The 21,647-nt window shown below is 44.7% G+C and overlaps 1 pseudogene; it reads right to left on the reverse strand.

Annotated features, from left to right (window-relative positions):
• Window positions 1-14,685: 14,685 nt before the first annotated feature.
• Window positions 14,686-20,203, reverse strand: LOC110475044 (tyrosyl-DNA phosphodiesterase 2-like; annotated as a pseudogene).
• Window positions 20,204-21,647: the final 1,444 nt, after the last annotated feature.

Consider the following 21,647-nt stretch of genomic DNA (forward strand, 5'->3'; position numbering starts at 1 on the left):
CAACCATAAGAATTTGGGAAAAAGATAACCTGCCTGGACCCCAAGTACCCTTAGGAGAACAAAAATTGCCTCTAGTGGATCCTAATTAGAAGCCCAACCAGGAGGAGGGGAGGAAAGCCATGATGGAGCACATGTCGTTGATAATCCAGGGGATCAGAGAATCAGTTCCCAAAAGAACTAACACAAAACTGGCATTCGAGAGTGCACAAGAAAAAGATGAGACTCTGCTACCTGGCTTAACTGCCTACAGTGGAATTTCCAACTATATTCCAAAATAGATCCAGATAGCACAGAAGGACAAGTATTGTTAAAAGTGCATTTTGTTACTAAATCTTGGCCTGATATACAAAGAAAATTGGAAAAGATTGAAGACTGCCAAGAGAAGGACATTAATGAACTGCTGCGGGAAGCATTGAAGGTGTATCTGAGGAGGGAAGAAGAGCCAAAGCTAAGGCGAGACTCATGGTGGCTGTAGCTAAAGAAAGTGTGGGGACAAATAATCCTGTACCACAACCCAAGGTAAAGAAAGGATGGTCGGGTCCACAACCAGAAGCAGTCAAAGATAGGCCAGTACCATCAGACATGAATAATGAGTCTAAGAGAATGAGGAGACCTCAAGCCCCTTTAAGTGAATGGCACTGCTATTATTGCAGAGAAACTGGGCACCTTAGGAAGTTTTGTATAAAGCTCAGTACTGATGAAGCAATAGATGAAGCCAAAGAACAGGAAGCCTTAGGGAAGATTCTTAGAGGTGATGATTAGGGGTGCCATGGGCTTTATACTATGAGGGACTGATGAAACATCTAGAAAATCCCTTGGTAAACTTTGAAGTGGGACCCCTAAATGAGGAGTTTGAATTTTTGGTAGATACCAGAGCAGGTAAGTCCTGTCTCAACAAGTTACTAGAAGGCATGGTAATTGGAAAATTTTGTGAGATATTAGGGGCTGAAGGAGAACCATTTAGAGCCTCAGTAACTGAGGATGTCAAAATAATAGGAAACTCAAGGCAGTGTAAAGCTAATTTTATTTATCTGCCTGAACTGGAGAAAAGTCTGTTAGGAAGAGACCTACAGGTTTACTTGGGGGTTGGGATCATCCCAAGATAAAGGAAGATAGTGGTACAGAAAATGAAGTTATTCCAAGGGGTATTGCAGAGGTAAATCCAAAAGAATGGGCTGAAGAAGGAAAGCGTGGTCATCCCACGATAACAAAAATGCAGGATGGAACTTCGCCCATATGGGGTAAACAGTATCCAATTTCCTTAGAGGGAAGAAGGAGGCTTGCTAGTTATTGAACAATTGTAGCAAGTGGGAATTTTAAAACCTTGTATGTAACCACACAATACCCCCATACTGGCAATTAAGAAAGCTGAGGGGAAATACAGATTAGTACAAGACCTGAAGGAGGTCAACAAGAGGACCATTGCTAGACATCCAGTTGTGCCCAGCCTGTATTGTCTTCTAAGCTAAATTCCAAGGAACCATGCTTGGTTTACTATTACAGATCTAAAGGATGCTTTCTGGGCGTGTCCCCTAGCAAAGGAATGTAGAGATTGGTTCGCCTTTGAATGGGAGGACCCAGATACAAAAAGGAAACAGCACCTAAGATGGAGCTAAGATGGACCCAATTACCCCAAGGGATCATTGAATCCCCTAACCTCTTTGGACAAGCCATGGAGGGTTTGTTAGAAAAGTTTATCCACAAGGAAGATGCACCGATCCTCCAGTATGTAGATGGTGTCAGGAAAAGAGAAAGACCAAGTCAAAACAACTAGCATTAAACTTCTAAATTTTCTGTGGCAGAAAGGACTAAAAGTTTCACAAGAGAAGCTACAATTCATACAGTCCGAAATAACATACCTTGGGCACATAATAGGAGAGGAATATAAGAAGAATCTCAGGTGTTTTATCTCTTCCAGCTCCAAAAACCAAAAGGGATGTAAGAAAGCTCCAAGGCCTGTTTGGATATTGCAAGCTATGGTTAGACCAATAGACACACAGTGTAAATTTTTTTCTATGATAAATTGGTAGCTCCAGATCCCATAATTTGGGAGATGAACAACTGGAAAGCCTAAAAGACAAGTTATCTTCTGCCCCAGTCCTAAGCTTACCAGACCTTAGGAAGGAGTTTGATCTTTTCATGAGTGCTGAATATAGCCTATGGTATACTAATTCAAGAGTGGTGAGGCTGCAGGAAACCCATGGCTTATATTTCCAAATTGTTAGATCCAGTGGCTAGAGGCTGGCCAGTTTGTGTACAAGCAGTAGCAGCTACTGCTATCCAGATAGAGGAGACTCAAAAATTGACATTACAAGGAAAAATCAAAGTACATACTCCACATGACCTCAAAACAATTTTGAGCCAAAATTCTCAACAACGGCTAACTGATGCCAGAATTTTAAAATAAGAAATAATACTAATGAACACAGATGATTTAGAATTAATCATCTCAAATGCCCTCAATCCAGCACAATTTCTTATGGGGAGCCTATAGAAAATTTAGAACATGATTGCCTTGAATTGATTAACCTCTAAACAAAAGTAAGAGAGGATTTAGAAAATCAGACTCTAGCAAATGGAAAAAAACCCATCTTTTTTATAGATGGTTCTTTTAGGGTAGCAGATGGAAAAAGAAGTTCAGGTTATGCCATCATAGATGAAGAAACTTTACAAATTAATGAAAAAGGGTAATTACCTCCAAACTTGTCAGCCCTAAGTTGTGAAATACATGCCCTAAAAAGAGGATTAGATTTTTTGGAAGGAGACCGGGGAACCATCTATATGGAGTCCCAATATGCATTCAGGATAGTCCACACATTTGGGAAAATCTGGGAGGAGTGTGGATATCTAAGCTCAAAAGGAAAAGGTCTAGCTCATGAGAATTTGGTCAGGTCTGTACTAGAATCTCTACAGAAACCAACAGATATAGCTGTGGTCCATATAAAAGGGCACCAAAAAGGGGACGACTGCTGCAGTGTCAGTTCCTTAGAAGTAACCAGCCCAGCCTTGATTGACCCCGCAGGCAGCGGTGGCCTCCTTCCCAGTCCTCGGAAAGTCAGGACAGTGGCTTGTGGATCTGAACACCCCAGTCTCAGAGAGACTTTTGCGGCGAGGACAAAAGTGGGAGTTGGCTTCTTGCAGGAGTTTATAATCCAGGTTTATTAGGCGGCTCTGAGGAGCCACCTAAGCTAAAGGGAAACAGCCTGCAGAAATAGAAACCACACATGAAGGAGATGAGGAACCCATATTTAGTGAAAAGCAATTAGAAGCAATAAAAGATTTAAAGTTACATCAAGGGGAATGGGGGGAGTTGTTAGCATCAGATGGACAGGTGTTTTTAAACAAAGCACTCGCCCAGACAGTGCTAACAGAACTGTATAAATTAACCCACTGGGGAGTCCAAGGACTATGTGATCATTTCCTAAGAAATACCCTGTGCATAGGTGTATATGACTTAGCAAAAGCAATTATGAAAGAGTGTTTAATTTGCCAAAAAATAAACCAGAAAGTTATGAGGAAAACTGCACTTGGAGGGAGGGAATTGGCTCTAAGACCTTTCCAGAGCATACAGATAGATTTCACTGGGATGCCCCCAGTGCAGGGATGCAAACATCTACTGGTTATGGTGGATCATCTCACCCATTGGGTGGAAGCCTTCCTGACCAAAAAGGAAACAGCCCAGGTCGTGGCAAAGTAATTTTAGAGAACATTATCCCCAGATACAGAATGGTAAACACCATACACTGAATGGTAAACACCATACACTGAGATCAGGGTCCACATTTGCAGACACTGCAAAATGCACTGGGAGAGTGGAGCGGACGAACAAAACTCTCAAAAATGTATTGACTAAATAGATTGAAGAAACAAAAACTGTTTGTCCCAAGTGCTTTTGCACATCAGAACAAGACTCCAGCCTGATATAGGAATTTCACCCTATGAGATGATGTTTGGATTACCATTCTTGTTAACACCCTATAGTACAGGGGACTATTTATAAGGAAAATAAGCTACCAGTAAATATTTACAGGTCATTGGAAGAACTCTGGAAGGACTTAGGAAAAGAGGATACCTCCCCCAAACCTCCCCTCTTGACACGAAAGTGAATAGCATTAGTCCAGGAGAATTGGGTTTTGATAAAATCTTGGAATAGTGGACAGCTAATGCTAAATTTGAAGGCCCCTTCGAAGTACTCCTCTTCACTAATTCTGCTGTATGGACCAGAGAGAAGGGTTGGACACACATCACAAGGGTCAAAGGACCAGTCTCACCCCCTGGCATTGGGCCAGATTCAACATCAGTCTCACTCTGATACTGGATCAGATTCAACGTCAGTCCCACCCCCTGGCATTGGACCAGATTCAACGTCAGTTTCACCTCCTGATACTGGATCAGATTCAATGCCAGTCTCACCCCCTGGCACTGGACCAGATTCAACACCAGTCTCATCCCCTAATCCAGGACAGGATTCAACCACATCACAGGTTAATCCACCTGTGTATACCATTATAAAAGGACTAAAAGACTTAAAGTTGACTCTCAAAAGGAAGAACCAAGAAGACTAATGAACTGATAAAAAGGGATCTTGTTTTAGAATTGAAAAGGGTTTTAAACCAGTTGTGTATGTTCAAAGGAGTTCTAGAAAAGGGTTATCAGTTAATAAGTGCTGTGTGATTCTAAGTGTTTTAAAAATAGTCCTGATTCTAGTTAAGTCCCCCAACTAAACCTTGAGACCCCCAGGTCAATCTTCTACAGAGCACTCCCCTAGGTGAGGACAAAATTGGTAGGAGTAGGGAGGTTTAGCCAGAGAAGGGCAGAAAAGACTCTACAGGACTCTGAACTTGAGGCAAGGCTGAGTGGGCAGGCTGTGCAAGATGACCCATATAGACTCTTGGGTAGGGTGGTAGTCATAGCTATAATGGCTAGTGGGGTCCTGGGGAACCTGGGAGAGACATGTAGCAAATGCTACCAACCCCTTTACGAAGAAGAGGAAGTGAGCTCCTTACTAAGAGTCCATACCAACTTGAACCCTAATTGTGTTAACCTCTCGCAACTGATTTCTTGTCAAGAGAACGGGAAAGCATATTGGATGGCTTGGAATACTGCCAGTTTTAGGCAGCGACTCCTGGGAGAGTGCTCAGTAGGAGAAACCTGGTTGCGTTTTGAGCAGGATACCACTCAAGCAGGTCTGGTAGATTTGATTAAAGAAAAAGAATAGTAAAAACAAGAACTAAATGATTGGGAAATACCCTAAGGTAAAAAATTATTTACAGATCTAGTGGAAAGAACCATCCACAAGCTGAATATAACCAATTGTTGGGTCTGCGGGAATATGCAAATGTCTGAAGCTTGGCCATGGGAAGGAATTAGCCTGGAACCATTATAAATTCTAAGGTGGAAACAAAATAACCCAGAATCTAGCAGCATCCTCAAGGAGAGGGGGGGAAGAGCAATGGAATCTAAAGACCAGAATAATAGAATAATGTATTTCCAGAAGGGGAATAGAGTACAGCACCCAGGTGGGAAGGATGGCTTGCAAAAGGTATTTAACAGTAAAAAATTTGGTCACTTGATGGATCCTGAAAGATCCAAACAGGTTCTGGTCCATAGAAAAGAAAGAAGGGTATAAGTGTATATATAATCTGGCATATGGACTGCACAAATGTGCTGAAAAAGAAGTAAACCCCTTTTAGGGAATAAAAGAGATTTCAAAATATTGGGAATGTCCAGCCAAAATTACTAATACCTTTTGGGAAGCCCCCAAGCATCTATTCTGGATTTGTGGGACTACTGTGTACACTAAGTTACCAGGGGATTAGTCAGGGATCTGCACTATAGAAATTATAAAACCAGCCTTCTTCCTGTTACCCGAAGAATCTGGATTGAGTTTGGGAGTCCCTATATATGATGATTTGAGAAAAACCAAAAGGAAAAAAAAGAAATGCAATTGAAATTGAAGGAATACAAAATTGGAAAAGCAAAGTTTGGACTCCAGAGAAAATTATCGAGATTTATGGCCCAGCCACTTGGGCTCAAGATGGGTCCTGGAGCTATTGGACCCCGATATATATGCTGAACAGGATCATCAGGCTTCAGGCACTATTAGAGATGGTATCTAATCAGACCTCCTTAGCCCTCAATCATATTAATGACCAACTCACCCAAACCAGATCAGTAATTTATCACATCAGATTGGCCATAGACTACCGACTTGCTGATGAGGGGAAATATGTGGCAAATTCAAATCATCAGAATGCTGCTTAGAAATCAATTATAGAAGCACAGTCATTAGAAACATCTCCAATGAAATCAGAAAACTAGCATATGTAGTTAACCAAGAATGGACTCCCTTACTTGATTCCAGCTGGTGGGATAATCTATGGTCTGTTAAGGGAAGATAGGTGGAAAAAGGCAGCCTTCTTCACTGTGTATGTCATTGCCAGTTTGTGCTTCTTACCCTGTTTGCTTCCCTGTTTAATTAATATAGTAACATGTACTGTGCAGACCAACTTAGGGATTAACCTGAAGAAACCAGAAAAGGCTTGCTGCCTCCTGGCCTCCTCCTATCTATCATGGATTTCATTTAATATAATAGTACAAAGTCTTCTTGCATTCAAAACTGTTTTGATGTTTGCTTAGGAACTTCATGAGCTGTTACCTCCCTGATGAAGCCATGCAGAGTTTAGGAACTGCAGGTTTGAATCGCCTGGTCACAGCTGTGGTGGCCATCCATACCTTTGGAATTAAGGTAACAAGCTGCCCCTTTAGCCCATTTTACTGACTTTTTATCTTCTGGCAGAGATAAAAGTGAATCTCTTTAACAGGTTTGCACAGAGACTGTGAGACACACCAGGGCTGTAGCAATTCTGTCATGTGATGCATTTTTGGGTCTGGGAATGGTTCTCTCCTCTGTGTGTTGGCTATGCTGTGATTTTCTTCTCTGGACTTTTTTGTTTTTTGACCCAGAACAAGTCTGGAATGTAACTGCCCATGAAAAGGCAGGGCTGCTTTTTAGGTAGGAAACCAGCTGTGTGCTACCTACCTTAAAAGGTAGAACTTTAGTCAAAGTTAGTAATGTAGAGTAGAAGCGGGCCTGTGGTCCTGAAACACATGCCAGACAGAAGCACAAGGACCCTGTTTGAGTGGCTTGGACTAGATAGGGCCATGATCAGCCTGATCTACTGGAAGGTGTCCCTGCCCATAGCAGGGGGTGGAATGTGGTGGTCCAAATTCACGGAGTGTGCCATTGAGATGGACACTGCAGGAATCCCTGGGCAGGCACTGTCAGGGTGACTGCCTTGCTGAGAGTGATTTCCTCCTGGTCCGGACGACCCACTCCCCCAGCCCACCTTGCACTCAGGCCCAGATGTTGTAATGCGTGCACGATCAGAGGATGAAGGAAGGCTCTTGACATGAAGGATCCAACTGGGCTTTGTTGCAGGAGTGATGGAGGGTCCAGGGAGGGTAGGATACAGGTGAGGTGGAGGGTAGGATGGGCAAGAGGGTTCACAGCCACAGCTGAAGGGTTTTGAGATCAAGAGCCTGGGGAGAGAGGGTGCTGATCTCTCTCACAGGAGCTGCAGGCACACCCACACGACGCACTGCAAGCTCCTGACCCCACAGCAGAGGAGAGGTTAGGTATATATCCAAGAGGGTGTAGGAGGAGTCAGGATACAAACAAACCAATGGGGATGGGGAAGGAGGGAGGAGCTAGGATGGGGTGACAATACTACAACTAATGGGGAGCAAAGAGGGGAGTGGTTTGTGCCAGCGGCCAATAGGCAGACAAAGGGTACAGAGTCTTCTAGAACAGAGGAGTGGTGTAGTGTTTGAATAGCAGGGCTGTTTTACATAGAAGAACAGAGGGCTCTGGGAAAAAATTGAAGTCCCTGACCCTGAACTAAAGGGGAAAGTCTTCCCCAAGCATCCCTGCCTTGGTGTCTGTCCCATGACCTCCCACAGTGATTGGTGCTAGTAGACAATGAGGTAAGATCTTCTCTCAGATAGTTTACTGTCACTGGCGTGTGATGATATCTCTGAGGTTTTTTTGTGGGAAAGTCTCTCATTAGTATGCATCGTTGCTATGGCATCAAGTTACAAGTCTCCTGGAGTAGGTTAAAAATCATCTATAAAGTGCTGCATGCTGTTGGTGAGGGGAAACTGCACTGGGACCTTTGAAAGAGAAATATTCAAAAGAGATCATCAAGCTTAAAAATAATGTTGTAAAAGTAATTCATCTAAGAATAAGAGATTGCAAAAATAGTACTATCCCTATTTTGTTAACTGTTTTAACAGGACCATTAAACATTTAATTGGAAGGTATTAGATAACTAGTATAACCGTATAATGATTTTATAATATTTACTTTATTAACTTGAACACCTTTAATTGATCAAACTAGTAACTGTAAACAGTCACAAATGCAAAGGCTAATTAACAGTCACAAATGCAAAAGCCAATTAAGGGGTTTTATAGATGAGAGGAAACAAGACTCGGAAAAGATTCTTCAGTTGGAAGCATATGAAAGGCTTTCTCTGCCACATTTTTTTATGGCATTTAAAATAGCTTCTGGGATCTTTTAATCTTGTTTCTGGGACAGCTCCCAGTTGCCTTCACCAACTAGATGGCTAATTGTGATGGCATCGCCATCAGCAGGGGTGGCCATTTACTCATTGTCCCAGAGACCCAGAGGTCTGCCAGATGGGTCCATGTCTCACAAACAAGATAGGACGCTGACGGATTGCAGACTTATGAATGAATCTCTTCACCTTTCCTACCATTCATCCTACCTCCCACCAGCGAACCCACAACTTGGAGGTAAACCTCCCTTTCCTGGGTTGAAAGCCTTGCTCCCATCTCTACAGAGGCTAGCAACCTGGTTTTCTCCAACCCACTTATGGCACAAAGGCAGAACGTTCTTTCAGACTCTGTTCCAGAGTAGCTGTCCACTTGCTCCAGCATAGCTGTTGTCGTGGTTTGACACGGAAAGAGAATTTTTTCTGGAAGGAAGAGGTCAATTTAGATATTAACCAATTGAAGGTGGACACGCCTCTGAGAACACAGAGGGGTTGAAAGCAGAATTCCCAGGGGAACTCGCTCTCTTTTGGTTCTGGTCAGTGTGCAGTGCAAACCTCCCCTGCCCAGCCACGAGCTGGGTGGGGGAGGGGAAGGCCCCATGGCCTGAGAAAGGTAGGCCCCAAGGGTGGTGGAAGGACTGGAACCGGGCTGGGCCCTGCTGATGGAAGGGTGGAAGAAATATGGGATGTCTCCATTTCCCCCACCCCGCCCCCGGGGTTTCTCTCCCGAGGGGGAGAGAGAAAGAGACGGCGGCGGTCCTGTCCTGTCCGCAATTCCACCATGAGGAAGGAGGAGCGGGGGGAGCGGCAAGGTGCCCTGTTGTGTGGGAGTTGCTGGATGTCCGGGCATCGAGCCATCCTGGGAGTTCGGACTTTTAACCCTTCCTTGAGAAATGAAAGCTTGTGAATTTTCCTTTCCCCTCCTCGGTTTGAAAGAGAGGAAGAGGTACACCTTGGACCCTGGGATGGGATGTTGGAAGGAGGAATTCTGGATGGGAGGGGGACATGGAGTGGCTTTTGGCTGGACTTTTCCATGTTAGCCACAACCTGAACCAAATCTTCTCCTTCAAGAGGGACTGTGTTTTGGGAGGATGCCAGTGAGTCAAGAGACCTGCTTCAGCTGGGAAAAAGACAAAATTGGAGTGAACAGAGAAAAGGTTAGGGGGTTTGTGGTGGCGCCCCCTTGCCCTGGAAAGGAAAGAGAAGAGAAGAAGATCTCTGTTCTTGAGCCCTCGGCCCCAGGGGAAAATGGGGGGGACTGTGGTCCCAAACAATAAAAAACTGAACTGTTGTTTTCTCCCCTCTTGGCAGGGCATCCTTGAAAGGAAAAATACTAAAAGCAGTCTGTCCATCCATGCATTTAGTGGTGAGAGCACTGTGCATGGAAAGGAGAAGGGTCACCATGGCAAACTTTTCTCCGGGCGGTGCCATGTGTGACATGGAAACACAGGATGTGGGAGCTGTGTTTTCTTGGGGGGTCTGTGGCACAGGAGAGACTCTGTTCCCTCGATGGACTGAATATTGATTGTCTGGAGGGTGGAAACCTGATTGGGGTCCAGATTGTGTCTCACTGTGGTTTGTTGGAGTTGGGTGGTGGGGGGAGGAATCTTTTGCAAGGTTTTCATTTGATCTTTGTGTGGTTTTTTTTTCCCTTCTTTAGTTTTCTCTTTTCTTTTGTAGTAGTAGTTTAATAAAGTTTTTTCCTGTTATTAAGCTTGGGCCTGCTTTGCTCTATTCTAGATTCCACTTCACAGCATTCAAGGATGGGTCACATTTTCATGGGGGCACTGGCATTGTGCCAGTGTCAAACCATGACAGCTGTCCACTTGTTCCTCCAGCCAATCATAATCTCACTTTTGATTGACTTTCTCCTCACTCAATTGCCTCTCACCCCTGTCATGGTTTGACACTGGCACAATGCCAGTGCCCCCATGAAAATGTGATCCTTCCCTTGAATGCTGTGAAGTGGAATCTAGAACAGAGCAAAGCAGGCCCAAGCTTAATAACTGAAAAAAACTTTATTAAGCTACTACTACAAAAGAAAAGAGAAATCTAAAGAGGGGAAAAAAAAACCCACACAAAGATCAAATGAAAACCTTGCAAAGCATTCCTCCCCCCCACCACCCAACTCCAACAAACCACAGTGAGACACAATCTGGACCCCAATCAGGTTTCCATCCTCCAGACAATCAATATTCAGTCCATCGAGGGAACAGAGTCTCTCCTGTGCCACAGACCCCCCAAGAAAACACAGCTCCCACATCCTGTGTTTCCATGTCACACATGGCACTGCCCGGAGAAAAGTTTGCCATGGTGACCCTTCTCCTTTCCATGCACAGTGCTCTCACCACCAATGCATAGATGGACAGACTGCTTTTAGGATTTTTCCTTTCAAGGATGCCCTGCCAAGAGGGGAGAAAACAACAGTTCAGTTTTTCATTGTTTGGGACCACAGTCCCCCCCATTTTCCCCTGGGGCCGAGGGCTCAAGAACAGAGATCTTCTTCTCTTCTCTTTCCTTTCCAGGGCAGGGGGCGCCACCACAAACCCCCTAACCTTTTCTCTGTTCACTCCAATTTTGTCTTTTTCCCAGCTGAAGCAGGTCTCTTGACTCACTGGCATCCTCCCAAAACACAGTCCCTCTTGGAGGAGAAGATTGGTTCAGGTTGTGGCTAACACGGAAAAGTCCAGCCAAAAGCCACTCCTTGTCCCCCTCCCATCTAGAATTCCTCCTTCTAACATCCCAGGGTCCAAGGTGTCCCTCTTCCTCTCTTTCAAACCGAGGAGGAGAAGGAAAAATTCACAAGCTTTCATTTCTCAAGGAAGGGTTAAAAGTCCAAACTCCCAGGATGCTCGATGCCCGGACATCCAGCAACTCCCACACACTGGGCACCTTGCAGCTTCCCCCCCTCCCGCTCCTCCTTCCTCGCGGTGGAATTGCTGACAGAACTGCCACTGTCTCTTTCTCTCTCCCTCTCGGGAGAGAAACTCTGGGGGGGGGGGAACAGAGACATCCCAGATTTCTTCCACCCTTCCATCAGCAGGGCCCAGCCCAGTTCCAGTCGCTCCACCCTTCGGAGTTACCTCCATCAGGCCATGGGGCTTCCCCTCCCCCACCCAGCTTGTTGCTGGGCAGGGGAGAGTTTTGCACTGCGCGCTGACCAGAACCAAAAGAGAGCTAGTTCCCCTGGGAATTCTGCTTTTAACCCCTCTGTGTTCTCAGAGGCGTGTCTATTTTCAATTGGTCAATATGTAAACTGACCTCTTCCTTCTGGAAAAAATTCTCTTTCCGTGTCAAACCACGACAACCCCTCAAATGACTTCCAACTGTCCAGCCTGTAGCTGTGCCTTTCCCATAGAGCCTTCTGTAGAGTTGCGTTTTTTATGTTTTATTATATTTTCACTCCGTAATGGGTTGTTCCAATGTACCCCTGTATTCCCTTTGGTCTCTTGTTAGTTTTCCCGCCTCCCCTCATGTGTCTATCACCCCCAAAAGTGCTTAGTCTTTCCTCTGTCTCCTCCCAGATGCCTTGTCCGTCACTCAGTGTCCCTTCCCCTACATCTGGAAGCTTCCATGCTGGACACTGGGTGATTGGATGAGGGCCTGGGGCCCCTCCCCTGTTTCTCCCTCATTGGATACCTCGTCTGTCAGTCCCTACAAGAGCCACTTCCTACCGCTTCCCTATTTGTCAGTCGGCTCACCTCCCTGCCGGTATATAAACTGTTGCAGGCACCTCTCCGGTGCTCTTGTTGGTTGTTTATATTCACATGCTGTTGGGCTCCTCAGAGCCCCAGCAAAGCTTCGGAGATAAACCCCCAGCAAGAGACTCTCCTTCCTTATGTTGACAGGATCTGCAGCATCCTTGGAACCCACAGAAGCACTCCCTAAAGCCCACGAAGCAGGAATTCTCGGAATCAAAGTGCAGATGCCCACGGCACTGGGTCCGAACGGCGCTTGCTGTCGTCAAGAGAGCAGATCACAGAGCCGAACATGCTGAGGAGTCGCTCTTGACTGACTCCAGCGAGGGGTCAGTCTGTTTGGGCGCCAGTTGTGGCACTTGGGTCCTGTGACCACTGAGAGTGCTACAGTGGGTCAGGTCTCACAGGAGCCGGGTAGCTAAGGTGATGCTTCCACCAACGGTGGGAGGACACTCAGGTAGCTTTGATTTCTTGAGGGTTTATTATGAGGAAAGCAAAGTCAGGGGCAAAGGGAAGCAACCACTCAAGAAGGGAGCTTGCTCTGAGAGCTCCGGCCTGAGGGTGGGGTAAGATATTTAACAGTAGCAGGGAAGGAAGGTCAGGGTGTACAACAACCAATGAGGGAAAGGTTCAAGGGTGGAGTAGAGGATAAGTGATAGGGTAACAGCCAATGGGGACAAGGGGAAGGAGTGGCTATTAGGAAGGAACCAATGGGGGTACAGAGAACAAGGAACATTCTGGAACTGAGGGATGGCTTACAAAAGATTGACACATCGGGGGAGGCAGGAACTCACACATTGGTTGCCTTCCATGGCATCTCAGGGGGACTGCCTCCAGAACCCGCTCCCACACTCAGGCACTCCTTATCAGGGGGCTTCAACATGGTCTGGAACAAGACTTGGGCCTATGGGATTACAGATACCTGATGCTTCAGGGGAGGGTTACAAATGTGGGATGAACCATACATTGGGGGTGAAATAGAACATTCCATTTGACCTTTGGACCTATCTGAGATAAGGGCATTGTTCAACCAGAAGAGGGGATTGACTTCATCCTGGCTGCACTATTGTTTTCTAGTTGTTCAGTAATTAAGGTTGGGTATCTCAAAACTTGTTAGCATTTCCATCTCTGTATTTTCTAAATCTTTTGCCAGGCAATCATATTTATAAGACTTTCCTATTTAATCTTCCCCAACACTAAGAAATGTGTTTCCTCTCTTTAAGCAACTGGCTACCAAGCCTGTAGCTTAACTGACTAACTAATATCTGAGCATTAATCCTGTGGTGTTGAGATACTCTTTATTTGCTATTGGTTTATTTTTATGAAAATGTATTATGTTTATTTTATTTTCTGAGAGTGTTTTAAGAGGAAATACCTATTAGAACAGATGAAGTGGGAAACTAATGGGATAAATAACTTGAAAAAATAATATTTAATGTTGGGCTGTGGTTTTAGGTTGCTCCCCTTTTAATGGTTGTTTCTGTACCCCCTTTGTAGAAAGATCCTGTCCTCCTCCTCCTCTCTCTCTGCCTGTCAATCCTCCCTCCCTCCACCCACTATATATGTATTCCTGCTGAGTCATTCCCCTGACCCCACCCCGGGGCCTGTCTGTCACTCGGAGGCCTCTCCTTTCCACCTAGAAAGTTCCATCCAAGGGCTTGAGTGATAGGCTGAGCTCCGGGATCCCTTCCTCCCCCCCCCTCTCTTGGACCCTCTCCCTGCTCTTTACCCCAGTTGCTACACCCCTTTGTTACCCCATTGGCTCATTGTCCCAACCCCTTGTTGCCACCTCCCTTTATAATCCCCTGCACACTGTACTTGGGGCCTTTTGGAGGCATCTCCGCCTGAGTTGATGTAGCCCTTCAGGGTGCGCCAATAAACTTGGACTTTAGATCCCTCCATAAGGACAACTCTGTGCATTCTGTCAACGTTGCATCACGTCTCCTCGGGTCTGGTCGATCCAAACCCACAAGCTGCCGTCCCTGCCATCCATGGCCCGGGAAGGTGGCCCCCACTGCCCACAGTGCCTCCAAGTGCTGGGCAAGCTGGACTGACGGACAGGCACCATGACAATTTAAAATACTTTTAAGTGTTTTTACCAGAAGATATTCATAAGTATTTTGTAAAAACAGGGTAAATCTCTTCAGTCAAATGGTGGAATGGCAGTTAGGCACTATTTATTTCTTTGTGCTTTTAGTGCTTTATTAAGTGGTTTCTTCTGTGTTAGAAAGACTTACCCAAAAGCTCCAATTACCTGTGTCTAAATATTCAATGCTGGTGGATTCCTAAGGGAGATGCTGTGTTACACTGCTGAAACAGAGGGTGGTAATTAAGAATAACTGCAGCAGAATTAATAGCAGTGAGAATTAAGGTGTTGCAGTTCAGATGCCAGAACCATGGAACTGGGCCAGCTAGGTGTAGTGTGGCAAATAAAGGGATGGATCAATTGGGTTGCCCAAGAACAAAAGAACTTTAATGGATAAAATAACAATGGTAGAAGGCACAGAATGTTTGGCGTCAACTCCGAAGGACCTGAAAATGGGGAATGTACAAGAATATATAAGGTACATCTAAGGGCAGAGATCCAATAATAAAAAAGAACTAGAAATATAACCTTTTATGTCAAACATGACCAACCAATCATTAATTGTAGCTTGAAGCACAACCTTATATGGAATAATTCACTTAACATAAGAACTCCCAGCAGCCATTTCTCCTCACCCTAACTATAAGGGTCTTTCCCATGGCTTTAAGTCTATTTGTACCTCAGGCTGGCAGACTCCCACTAGAAGGGACTGTTAAAATCAACCAAGAGCTATATTTTTTGTAATTTAAGCCTCCATTGATGTGCATTAGATTTCTCCCAGGGAAATCTACCAAGAGACTACCAGAACCATATATGAGGATATTTGTTTTCTTTACCTGTTGGGCCAACACTCTACCGAGTGTTGTAACACCAGTGCAAACCCATAATTTGATTTCATTATATACTGTATTGATACAGTCTAGTGATTTACTGATTTAATTTTAATTATGATCTGAATTTGACCATTGCATTGTACAGTCTTTATTTTTTTCCAGTATCAGTGTAGTATATTAACTCACTGATAGGTGCTCTTAAGTTTGAGTGCCATGGCAGGGCTCGGTGCGATCATGGCAGGGACCAGCATGCCAGCTCCTGTTGCTAGCATGGCCCATAAAATGTGCCACAAGTTGTCATTGTGCGCCCTTTTGTCCTCTAGCTTCCCCTGCAGGTCCACAATAGGGACCTGTGCTACCTGCACTAGCACTTTAAGGGACTTGATTGCTGCTGTCTCCTGGCAGCGGCCTCTCTTGTGCAGTGGCAGATAAAGCAGCACCCAACACCTCACAAATGGAAGATTTCTCCTTTCCTGGCTTGGACTTGGCTTTTGCCCAGAGGGCTGAGACCCAGTCTATGACACTTTGGACACTGTGTCAATGGTCCTTTGCCCACTCCATTCACAGACACAGAGGGTCATGCTCTGAAAGCTTCTAAGAAATCCAGTAAGGGGGAAGATAGGTCTCTGTACCACTCCCCTGTCACAGCACAAGCACTCATTGCTACTGTTCTTGGGCAGAAAATTTTTTGGTGAGGGTCACGCTTCAAATCTTATATTCTTTAAGTGCCCTAAGTAAGCACCACCCAAAAGCACACAGAAGATTTTCTTTAGAACACACGTTTCAAAATAGAAGGGGCAAAACAGCTTCCCCAAGAGGGCCACATCTTCAAACCAACTCTCAGGGACCCTGAAAAAGCACTTCTCAGGAGAACAAACCTCACACAGAAAAAGGGCAAAATGCTTCCCTTCTACTGCAGGCCAAATGTAAACCCTTCAAACCTCATCTTGCACTTGTAGGCTGCATTCAGGTTGCTGTTGGACTGGGTGTCTCAAGTGTAACATCAGTGTGTTCAGGTTTATCCAAAAACTCCCAGACATTCTTCATGCTGTGAGGTAAATCACCAAGGTTAGTAACCTCGTTAACCTTGTATCCTGTAGGGGGTTAACGCTGGCCCAACACCAGTGCACCCATGAAAAATCATTCATTGATTCTCCTCTGCTATAGTTAAGCAGAGGAGGGGGGAAGGAAACTCATGGGGTGAGAGAAGGATTAGGAGAAAACATTTTAAGGGCAAAACAGGCTAAAAACTTTGAAAGGTATAAAGAAAAAAATATTAACATAATTCCAAAAGAATAATTGTTAAAAACAGGCAAATTGGAGCAGAGATGATATAAAAGGCTTGGGACTGTCTATTAAAAACAAAGACAAATGGAGATACGGCCCCAGGACAAACACAGGGTCTCAGCAGCAAGACACAGTTACAAGTAACACAGGGTGTTTCCTTAGAAAAATGTTGAGCAGAAAGACCCAGCACCCTGGGCTTTTTAAAGTCTCTAAAATGGGCAGGATTGGTGCACTCTTGATCCTCTTGATGATTGGTCCTTTTTCCAGTCAATGGTTGGTGCATAAGATGGTGCATTCCTAGCCAATAATTCCGGAACTTTGAGGCACTATTGGCTGGTTAGTCTCTCCAATCACAGGCTGAGCTGGTGACATCACCCCCTAATTCAACCCATCCCCTTTTCCTGGATTGACAGATATGCACGCACACTTAACTGACAATACATAGAACTTTGTAATTTACGACATTAATGACAACAATTCATTACATTAATTAGTAATTCATTACAACTCATTTGAAACAATTAACTAGAAACCCCTCCTACTAAAACAAATTTATTTATAACAATGAGAACTAGAATAAACCTTTAGAACACTTTTCCCCCCACTCCATCCCTTCTTTCCTTCCCACCAACAGTGCAGAGAACAAAACATGGGGTTTGTAGTCAGTTTATTACTTGAAAATATCTTTGTTCAGTTTGCTTAGGGAGAGGAGTCTCTTCTGCCATAGGGTCTTTCCCACAAGAGACAGCACTTTGTGAACTTTTCCAATGCAGTTTAATTTTCACGAATGTCAGTCTCGCCTGACATGCTACAATATGAGCTCCTCCCATGGGCAAAAAATAGTGTTCTGGCAACTCCACAACTGTTTTTCCATTAGTTCATGGGGTGCAATTTTTAAGGATGAGCTGTTTTAGTATAAAAGCAAGGGTCCTTTTCCTCTATCTCTGAAAGCAAGAGTTCTCTCTTTCTTTCTTCAAGCCTCTCACCACACCACAGCTTCTCACCATCCACATGTTCTCACGTGAGCACTCTTTTCTCACAGGCTGTGGGTGAATTCTGCATCCCTCCATGCACTTCATGAATTACAGGGAAATAGTTTGTTGTATTATAGTTCTCACTACAGCGTGCAGAAAAATCTCAGCTCTGAGATTGGAGCATCTCTTCCCCCCTTCCCCCCCGCCGCCCCCCCCCCCCCCCACCCTTTGTATGGATATTTGTGTTGACATCTTTACCTTTTCTTTCTCTCTGATTCGGGAGGTTCATCTGCTCTCAACTTGTATAAGTTGAAAAGATTGTACAGAGCTCGGCAGCACTGAAAAGTTCATCATGCCCAGGCTGCAGATTGGAGAATCGCTCGCTGTGCCTCTCACTGTTGATTACGTGATCCCAGCTGGCACTGAGCAAGCCACACCAGTTGCTGGCTTCACTCCACACCTTTTCTTCATGTGGCTTTTTTTTTAAGTTTTTTTTTTTTTTTTTCAAAAAAGGAAAGCTGTCGCCACTTTTGTCTGTCTGTCCGCAACATAGCTGGCTAAAAGCAGCCAAGCAAATAAAGTCCATTGCGAACCATGCTAAGATAGCTGTGGCTGTGCGGGACCACCCTGGTCGCACCGATTTCAGCTGCATAGTCCTGGCCACATGGCTGCTCCTGGACTGGGATGGTGGCAGCTGCATGGTTGCTTGTGGTGCCAGGATGGCCCCCGGTGGCATGGCCTGGTGGCTGTGTCAGGACAGGGTCCAGCAACCACCTCCGAGATGGGGGCCTGTCTGGTTCGCACTGGAGAGGGGCCCAACAGCCCCCACCACCACCACCACTCCAAGGGTAGGGAGAAAGAGAGGTTCCTGTGGTTTCTGTCTATCTTAAATATTTTCTCATAGAGGCATTAGCAGCTTTTCTAAATATCTTAGCATTGTGCCTATTCTCAAAGCTAGCCAGTGATTGGTTTTGCCTGCTAGCAGCTCCTCACAGCAAAAATTACTTCTGGCTGGCTTTTTCCATCCTCACCAAAAACTAAGCTATTTAAAACCACCAAATATCCCCTCAGAATATGAGAGTGGTTGACTCAGGTGCCTTCTGCATTTAGTTTAACACTATTTGCAGCTGCTTTATACATTCCTTTGAGTGTTTTTAGTAGTCTCCAGATGAGAGGTCATTAGGCAAAGTTTAATGCCAAATATGCTTACATGTGAAACTGAAAGGTTTCTCCTCACGGTAGTTGTCAGAAAAGGTATTATTTCATGTTTCACTAATTTCATTCTTCATTTCTTTAACATGATGACAGTGAAATACTCATCTGTGTTATTTGGGATAATAGTAATTGCCTGATTTCATCTGCAGATTGGTGAGATGACCTCCTGTAAAAACATAATATGTGGACTGTATAATACCAGGTATGTACAGATTCGACTAGCTTGATCTTTCATACTTCCTAGATCCAGCCAATCAATGTCCCAGGTGATCAGTGAAAAGTTCTTGTCATCTTTTTGCTGTGAATCTACACTAGCATTACTTGTAGTTGCATCTGCAGTGAGGATAATCCAGCTGCTGGTATCTGCCTAGGCTGGGGTCACCCTGACTGCTTTTGCCACCAATAAAAATGTCATGTTGCACCGTGGGAGTTGTGACAAGTTATTTTAAAAATAGATGGTTGGGCACAGCAATGGGCAACAAAGACACACAGACCTCCTTGCTTGTCCCATACATTGTTTATTGTAACAAACAAAAGACTTTTATGTTCTAAACTTAACCCAAACAAGCATATATTGGCTCCCTGTCACTGCAGAGCCACCATTCATGCATCCCTTTACTCAATCAGCTCTCTGATCATGTGTCATCCATGCACCTCCCCAGCCAGTCACTGCCTCATACACGAGGTAAGCACATGCCAGCCGTATAACCTGGTGTCTGGTTACAGGACCTGGTTTTTGTACCTCACTGTTAGTTGAACCTTTCCCCAGAGTGCTTTCTGTTGAGCTAAAATGAGCAGGATTTCTTGTCTCCCACAGTCAGAACTAAAATTAAGCCAAACAGGGCAAGCATTTATTGATAATGAAAAAATAAAAAGGAGTTACCCTACTAAAGAGGGCTAGAAAAGACAGAGCAAGAGGAAGCAAAATGTGAGGGGGAGAGAGGGGAGATGGGGAAAAGGAGGGCTTTACCACCAGGGGTTGGGGAGTGCTCTTGACATCCACAAGGCGGGGGTTGTGCATGCTGCTTGCCTGGGGACAATTCCTGTGGTGACAGGCGATTTGACATGAGGCAGGGGAACACAAGGCAGGAAGTCCAGAAGCCTGGACAGTGTCACAGCGAGGATCACAGTAGTGGTCAGGCTCAGAGTTGGGCAGGGCTGGACACAGGTGACTCAGGCAGGTACACAGAGATGAAGCAGGCAGGCTGTAGGTCAGGGACACAGGGAAGCAGGACAGAGACAAGCACAAGCCAGTGAGGGCAGGAGCCTGCCTTTGGAAGATTCAAAAGCCCGGAGAGCTTGTGACGCTGTTACTTTTTATGCCCTTGGCTTCCCCTAAACTCCATCTAGTGACAGGAGACCGCTGGCCCAATCCATTGTCCCACTGCAGTCCATTGGTAGAGACATTTTGCCATTTGCGGAATGTTTCTGGAGGGTTCAGTGTTATTGATGTTCTCCTGCTGACTGCCTGTCCCATGTGAGATATGAGCTGGTTGCCAGGCAAAGTCTCCTCGGAGTCAAGGTTTTCCTCCATCTTCTCCTAGCTGCCTCCTTGACATGGCACATGTGCAGCTCCTCCCCCACAGGCCTCTGACAACCAGGGTTGAGACAAATCAAAAGTAAATTGACTCCTCACATCATCCTTTTAAATAAATCCATTAGAAGTATACGGAACTGGTTTATTCTGCCTGTTGGCAGTGGGGGTCATGCATTCTGAAGAGACAATTAACCTGAAGTGAGAAATTTGCAAGCACCAAGTTATTGCACTGAAAGTAAAACTAAGGTCTTTTCACCTTATTATGTAAGACACAATAAAACCTTGAATTTCTTGCTAGAGAGAGAGAATTTCCAGAGCTGAGATTAAAAGATAGGATGAAATTAATAGAAATGCTGTAGTGTGGGGTTTTCTTTTCCTTCCTTTTCCTGCTAGGATCTCACTGAGCGCATACAGTTCCACTGAAGGCCCATATGGTGGCACTGTTTGCTGAAGTCTTGATTTCACAGCCAGAAGAACAAATCCTACACGGAGGAGAAGAGAAGGAAAAGGACAAATCTCGCTAATGGAGCTTTTCATGTTGCAGTGGTCAAGTGACATGGTCAGCTTTCACTTTTATGTGCCTGTACCATTATGTTCTTTTCAGTCCCATTCCCAGGACTCCTGCACAGGGAGTATTGATATTTTTATTTCTCCTTTTTTTTTTTTTTCTTTTTTTCAGTTATGTCAAATACAAGAGAATGGAAAAATATCTATATTTTAGATAAATGTGGGATAATCTACAGACATATGTGTATATGTTGCGTATTCTTTTTTTTTTTTTTTCCCCTATCAGAAATATAGTAACACTGAGCCAGTTAAATTTATTAACATTCCTGAACAGGAACTCGGAAATTTGAAATGCAGATGTCCTGAGCACATACCTTGAAATCTCTTGTTTATTAGTTCCTATTTTATACCTTAAAAAGCATTCAATATGCTCTGACTTGAACTGCTTGTAAACAAACTTCTGCTTTTTCACACTTCATGCAATAATTAAGAGTTTATATTCCCTCCTTTTCTTGGAGGGAATATAACCCTTTAAAGTCACTGGTATTACTGAAATATAGTGGCATCACTTGAGATAGCTGATGGAGAGATTCATGTGCCTACACATACATGTCCAGGGCCTTTAGATGCCATGGGGTATCCAAGACACTCCTCTAGGAAAGACACAAGAAATCTTGGGCACCCAGAGTCCCATTGTAAAGCCTATGGGCAGCAAGTGGGATTATTTCTCTCTGAGTATTACAAGACCTTGGCAAAGTCAGGAGGCCTGAGCCTTTGAGGGAAAGGATTCAAAGCTCACATCTGTGACTCTGGGGTAGGAGCTACTTCCAGCCTTCCCTTCCAGGGTGTATTCTCCTGTCCATTAGTTTGGCGCTGCTTTTGGAGTTCTTAGGACCCCATCTCTCAGGGGAGGAAGGAGTGGTGGGAGTTTTCT

Source organism: Lonchura striata, chromosome Z (genome assembly GCF_046129695.1).
Source record: "Lonchura striata isolate bLonStr1 chromosome Z, bLonStr1.mat, whole genome shotgun sequence".
In the NCBI taxonomy this organism is placed as follows: Eukaryota; Metazoa; Chordata; class Aves; order Passeriformes; family Estrildidae; genus Lonchura; species Lonchura striata.